We start from the raw sequence: 7,217 nt of genomic DNA, 5'->3' as shown, positions 1-7,217 counted from the left end.
TTGTATATCTATTCATATGTTGTGGGCATTTGGGTCATTTCCACCTTTTGGTTAATGTGAGTAATGCCGCTATGAACAGTGTTATATAAATATCTGTTTGAGTCTCTACTTTCAATTTCTTGAGCTATTAATACATACTGAGAGGTGGAATTGCTAAAGCGTATGATAATACAATGTTTAACATTTTCAGGAACGACCATACTGTTTTCCACAAACTTTAATCTACCTAACAATCATTCACCAGGAAACTTGGAACCTCACCAGTATCCTCTGAAGAGGATCTGAGGCTGCCTCTACCAACGGGCTTATGGCTCCAAAGTGCTGTTGGAAGTGGTGTAACCAAGCTCCTTATTTATAAACATGGAAAATCTAGTACTGGCCTGTCACCCCAGTGCCCTCGCTCTATGAGATGAGCAGGTTGTAGCCAAGAGAGGTGAGGCTGCTCTGTGGCTTTGCTGGCGCCTCACTCCCCAGGGCTTAGCCCAAACACCGCCTCCACAGAGACCCTGGCTGGCCCTAGTCATCCTCTAGCTTTGTTTTACTTTCTACGCGTAACAAGCTAAGATGATCTGTCTCCTTGTTTATTCTCCTTCACTTCCAAATAGATGTGAGTGAGGGCAGGAACCTTATCTGTCTTAATCACAGCACAGCCCTGGCATCTAGAACTATGCCTGACACATTGTAGGCACTCAGATAATTTGACCGACTGAATAAAATATAAATAGCCTATAAGAAAGTATATTTGTTGTTCGTTGTTCAGTTGCTAAGTCACGTCTAACTCTCTGCGATTCCGTGGACTGTAGCCTGCCAGGCTCCTCTGTCCATGGGATTCTCCAGGCCAGAATACCGGAGTGGGTTGCCATTCCCTTCTCCAGCGGATCTTCCCAACCCAGAGATGGAACTCAGGTCTCCCGCATTGCAGGCAGATTCTTTACAGTCTGAGCCACCAGGGAATGTATATATAACTCCAATATTTGCAAGAAATATTCTGCAACCTTCGTAGTTCTCCCAAACACATAATCTTCCCATAAAACCAACTTTTTTTTTTTTTTTAAAGATAAAGTCATACTGAGGTGCTCACTAGGTGACTGACTCCGGTTCAGCAGTTTTGAGCCTTAGACTGCACAATGTTAACTCTGCAAATGCCAGATTTGCCACTCTTTCCACAGGCCTGGGATGGTTTGGGAAGGGTTACCATTCCATTAACCAAGTCTTAATCGGGACCAGGCTGAAATTTTTCTTTCCATTAAGATTTTAAAGCCCTATGATTTTCTAAGTAATGCATCCCCCCAGTGTAAAAAAATGCTGTGGGTAATAGGAAGAAAGGAAGGAGAGAGGAGCTTGGCTTCTCACCCCATCTACGTAGTCAGTCAGCATCACCATCCTTGGTCCTGATGTTCTCACAGGAACACACTGCATGTAGATCAGGGCAGAATTTCCAGGAATGCTACATATGGTTTTACTAGTTTCACGTCAACTGGTTGAAAACTGAAACGTGCGACTTTGTCCTGAGCCTGAAGTAGAGCTACCTGGTGGCTGGGTGGGAGGCAGGAAAGCATGGCCATGACTCATATGGCACAGACCCTCCAGTTTATGGTGCTTGACCTAGAAATTAGGAATTTCAATAACAATATAAAAACCCATAACAATATAAAAAACCCACAGCATTTTTTGTGGCTTGGAGCTCCTCTGTGGTTCCCAAAGTCCACACTGTCTATGTCCTGGCCTCCGAGTTCCCTGTGCTCTACTGTGGCTGAGTTGCTAGCCCTTTGCCAGGCTCTGCTGTCCACCTTCCCTGCAGAAGCAGTGGGATTAAATGGGAAGAAGGGACAAGAGATCCAGGCTGGAGCAGGTCGGTCAGCACGACCAGGGCACGACCCTGCAGGGGTTCCACCTGGTGCCACCAGGACAGTACCTGCCTGTCACGCCTCCTTTCTCAGTGTGGGCTGTCCTCTCCCTTCCTCTTCACCAGCCAAACACTCCCTTCAATAAAGCCTCCTTCCCCTGGTAGCTCAGTTGGTAAAGAATCCACCTGCAATGCAGGAGACTCTGGTTCAATTCCTGGGTCAGGAAGATCCCCTGGAGAAGGGCTAGGCTACCCACTCCAGCTTTTTTGCACTTCTCTTGTGGCTTAGCTGGTAAAGAATCTGCCTACAATGTGGGAGACCTGGGTTCGATCCCTGGGTTAGGATGATCCCCTGGAGAAGGGAAAGGCTATACCCACTCCAGTATTCTGGCCTGGAACTGTATAGTTCACGGGGAAGCAAAGAGTTGGACACAACTGAGCGCCTTTCACTTTTCCAATGAATCTGCCTATTTGACTTAAGTTACCACACTCTCTATGGACATGAGTTTGGGTGAACTCCAGGAGTTGGTGATGGACAGGGAGGCCTGGCATGCTTCGATTCATGGGGTCTCAAAGGGTCGGACCCGACTGAGTAACTGAACTGAACCACACTCTCTGTGACTTTAACATCCTTCAGGTTTTTAAGATTCCATATGTTTATTTTCCATTTGTGTTTAGGGCTTCCCAGGTGGCTCAGTGGTAAAGAATCTGCCTGCCAAACAGGAAACACAGGTTTGATCCCTGGGTCCGGAAGATCCCCTGGAGAAGGAACTGGCAACCCACTCCAGTATTCTTGCTTGGAGAATCCCATGGACAGAAGAGCCTGGCGGGCTACAGTCCATGGAGTCACAAAGAGTCAGACATGACTTAGCAACTAAACAATATGTTTATTTAAGGTGGGCCTGATTTCTTTGAGGACAGTATCTGCCTCTTCTGCTTCCTCATGAACCTTTCCTATATTCAATAAAGTACCAGAGAGGTCATGGGGAACTGGAGCAATAGAGAGTGAAAGATGCTGAGGAAGAAGAGGATTTTGAGGGGAGATGAGGCAATCAAACATAGCAGTCACACCCACACACAGCAGGAGAAAGAGAGGGATGGAGGGAGAGAGAAAGAGAAGGAAAGGAAGGGGGGAGGGATGGAGAAGAGAAGGAAGGAGAAAGAGATGCAGAGGGAGAGAACAGAGAAAGGCATCAAAGGGGGAATTCTGGATGCAAGAACTAGAAACTCAGAGAACTTGACGAGCAAATTTGACATTGTTGTAAGAAAAGGCTAGATTAAAAGGCATTAGGAAGTGAATGAAGGATGGTACCCAGTGCTGGTAACATGCACTTTCAAACACAGCTCATCAAGTATAAATTTGTGTAACCATGTCTTGAGAACTTTAAAAATATTCATACCCTTTGGCTCAGGATTTCATTTCTAAGCATGGCTACAGACAAAGATGCAGGCCTAAGAATGTCTATCACAACAATACTTACAACCATGAGAAAATGGAAACCACTTCAGTGTCCAAAACTGGATCTCAAAGATGGACTATTAGTCATTACCACTGTTATGACAAAGAATATTTCATCACCTAGGATTGCAATATCATGTTTAATTCAAAGTTCAGAATATAAGATATTTCGTATGATTTAAACTTTGTAAAATATAAACAGGTATCTATTGATGTATTTACTTACCTACCATTTAGGCATCTATTCTCACAGATAAAGAAAGACTGAAAAGGAAACCCGCTAGAACACTAGTACTCAGTGGTTATATTACGTTGTGAGCTTAGAAGGGATTATCTGCTTTCTTTTCTATATTTTCTGTCTTTTCCGGATTTCTGTACTAATTATGAGTCATGCTTAACACTCAGGGATACCAAAGGTTGCTATAAAAATAGAATGAGACTGTGGTGAGGAAGTGGAAGGATGGAATGAAGATTATCTTAAAAGTTCAGAAGAGGAAGGAGCCTTTTGACTCAAGATGTTAACACAGAAGTCTCCTGAATTTACTTCCTTTTAAGGAACACCACATATCTACAGTTACACATGGAACCATTTTCTCTGAGATATATCTGGAAACTAGCTTAGTGGTTCTTACACGTTTGGCAAATGAGCCAATAGCTAACATCAACCTCAATGGTGAAACACTGGAAGCTCTGCTTCTAAGATAAGGAATAAGACAAGGAAGCCCACTCATGCTGCTTGCACTCACCACAGTCCTGAAAGTCTAGCCAGTGCAATCAGGTAAAAAAAAGAAGTAAACGCATCCAGATCAGAACAAGAGAAGTAGAACTGTCTCTATTTGCAGATAACATGACATTATACATAGAAGACCCTGACGACTTCTCTCGGAAATTGTTAGGACTAATCAATGCATTCAATAAAGGTGCAGGATATAAAATCAATATACAAAAATTAGTTGTGTTTCTATACACTAGTAACAAGCCCATTTACAATTGCTTCAATTGTGGGAATTATAGGAATTCAATTGTAGCAATAAGTTTAACCAATTAGGTGAAAGATCTGTACACTAAAAACTGTAAGAAATTAATGAAAGGAACTGAAGATACCAATTAGTGGGAAGAATATTGCAAAAATATCCATACTACAAAGCAATCTACAGATTTAGTTCAATCCCCATCATAATTCCAAAGGCATTTTAAAAAAGAGAAATGAACACTCCCAATCCTCTATGGAACCACAGAAGACTCAGAATACCTAAAGCAATCTTGAAGGAAAAAGAACAAAGCTTTTTCCTCAAATTGGGAAGCATTCATACTCCCTGATTTCAAACTATATTGTAAAGTGCTAACAAAACAGTATGGAATCGGCCTAAAATAGACACGCAGTCTGGAGAAGGTAATGGCACCCCATTCCAGTACTCTTGCCTGGAAAATCCCATGGACGGCCTGGAAGGCTGCAGTGAGCGACTTCACTTTCACTTTTCACTTTCATGCCTTGGAGAAGGAAATGGCAACCCACTCCAGTGTTCTTGCCTGGAGAATCCAGGGATGGGGGAGCCTGGTGGGCTGCCATCTATGGGGTTGCACAGAGTCGGACATGACTGATATGACTTGGCAGTAGCAGACACGCAGTCCCTGATAGCTCAGTTGGTAAAGAATCCACCTGTAATGCAGGAGACCCCCGTTCGAGTCCTGGGTCGGGAAGATCCTCTGGAGAAGGGAAAGGCTACCCACTCCAGTATTCTGGCCTAGAAAATTTCATGCATCCATGGGGTGGCAAAGAGTCGGACACGACTGAGCGACCTTCACTTCACTTCACAATGAAACAGAAAAGAGACCCCAGAAATAAACCTATACATATATGGTTAATTTATGATAAAGGACCCAAGACAATACAATAGGGAAAGAACAGTTTCTTAAGTGGATGGTGTGGGGAAAAATGTACAGCCACATGCAAAAGAATAAAACCAGACAACTATCTCACACCATAAACAAAAATCAACTCAAAATGGAATAAAGGCTTGAATGTAAAACCTGAATCTATAAAACTCCTAGAGCAAAACATGGACAGGCAGCTTCTTTACATAGGTCGGTGATGAATTCAACAAAAGGCAAAAAAAAAAAAAAGGGAAAAAAGGGCAGAAAACAAACAAGTGGGGGACTACATCAAACTAAAAGGTTTCTGCACAGCTAAGAAAATCATCAACAACATGAAAAACAAGTCTACTGAGTGGGAAAAATATTTGCATATCTGATAAGGGGTTAACATGCAAAAAATATAAAGAACTCATACAACTCAATAGCAAAAAGCCAAACAATACCATTAAAAAATGGGCAAAGGATCTGAACATTTTTCCAAAGATGACACACAGATGGCCAACACATACATGAAAAGATGCTCAACATAATTAGTCATCAGGCAAATGCAAATCAAATCCACGAGTTTATCACTTCACACCTGTTAGAAAGGCCTTTATCAAAAAAATCATGTTTGTGAGGATGTACAGACACAAGAACACTTGTGCCTTGTTAGTGGGAATGTAAATCGCTGTGGCCACTATCGAAAACAGTATGGAGGTTCTTTCAAAGGTTAAACATTCAACTGCTGCGTGATCTAGTAATTCCACTTCTGAGAATTTATCCAAAGGAAATGAAATCACTGTCAGAATAAGATATTTGCACCCCCCATGTTCATTGCAGCATTACTCACAATAGTTAAGACAGGGAAACAACCCGAGTGTCCGCGGACAGCGAATGGATCAAGAAGATGCGGCATACATACACAGGGATCGCTCATAAAAATGGAGGAGTCCACCATCTACAGCAATGCGGATGCGCATTAAGGGAATTAAGCTAAATGAAATAAATCAGACAGCAAACGACAAACTGTACGCTATCACTAATATGTGGAATCTTAAACAAACCTGAACTCACACACATAGAACAGACTGGTAGCTGGCAGACGAGGGTTGGAGTCGGGGGTTGAAATGACTGAAGTAGTCAAAAGTTTCAAACTGCCAGTTGTAAGATGAGCATGTACAATGAACAACACGCTTACTATTTTTTTTTAATTGAAGCGATGGGGAAAGAAAGAAAACTAATTCAAGGGATAGCAATGGTTGGGAAGGTGTGGTTTGGGGTTATTTTTTTAAGCTCATACAGTAAACCATCCTTTTAGACAGAGGAGACTACAATAGAGAGGTTAAAACTGAAGAACCAGAGGAGAGAGTAACTGACAAGAATGCCCAGAGCCACAGGGGCAGGTCACGGAGAGAGGCGGTCTTAGAGGGAAGAGGGCCCCTTCTTCCCTGCGATGATCCAAGGCAGAGAGGAGGCAGCGAGGAAGAACCCAGAGTGGCTTTGTTAATGACCTTGATGATGACCTTGTTCTACTCTGGTGCATAGCAGAGGACCCAGGGGGTGGGGGGACGCTTGGGCTTTAAAGCAGGGTAGGTACCTCACTTTGCACAGCCACATCTGGGACCGGAGTCCTTCCCAGCTTCCTAATAAAATAGGTTCCACAGCTCTGGGCTCTCATTTTTCTACCTTCCAGAGACTATTGCAAAAGCAAGATATATGGACAAAGTCTGTTACTGGTTGGCACACTGCCGTGGGCAGGTGGCTCCTGGGGGGAGTCTGGGAGAAAATAGAACACAGCCTTCTCCTGGGAGCCCCTGGGAACTCACCAGGTCTAAACCTGACACCTTCAATCCGCCTGCTGGAGCCAGCTCCCCTCACAGATCACTGTTCCTGTTAAAGGCACTGACGTCCACACAGTGCTGAAGCCCAGAGTCACCTCTGACAGCTTCCTCCTCCAGCACCTTGTCACCTCTTCTTTGTGGTTTCCGGTGCCCACCTCGGTAATACCCCCACTCCCAGTGTTGGCCTCAGCTCCTCATCACCTCTGAGGATGAC

This window comes from Bos taurus, chromosome 12 (genome assembly GCF_002263795.3).
Source record: "Bos taurus isolate L1 Dominette 01449 registration number 42190680 breed Hereford chromosome 12, ARS-UCD2.0, whole genome shotgun sequence".
Classification (NCBI taxonomy): domain Eukaryota; kingdom Metazoa; phylum Chordata; class Mammalia; order Artiodactyla; family Bovidae; genus Bos; species Bos taurus.
Note: the sequence above shows the minus strand (reverse complement) of the source record.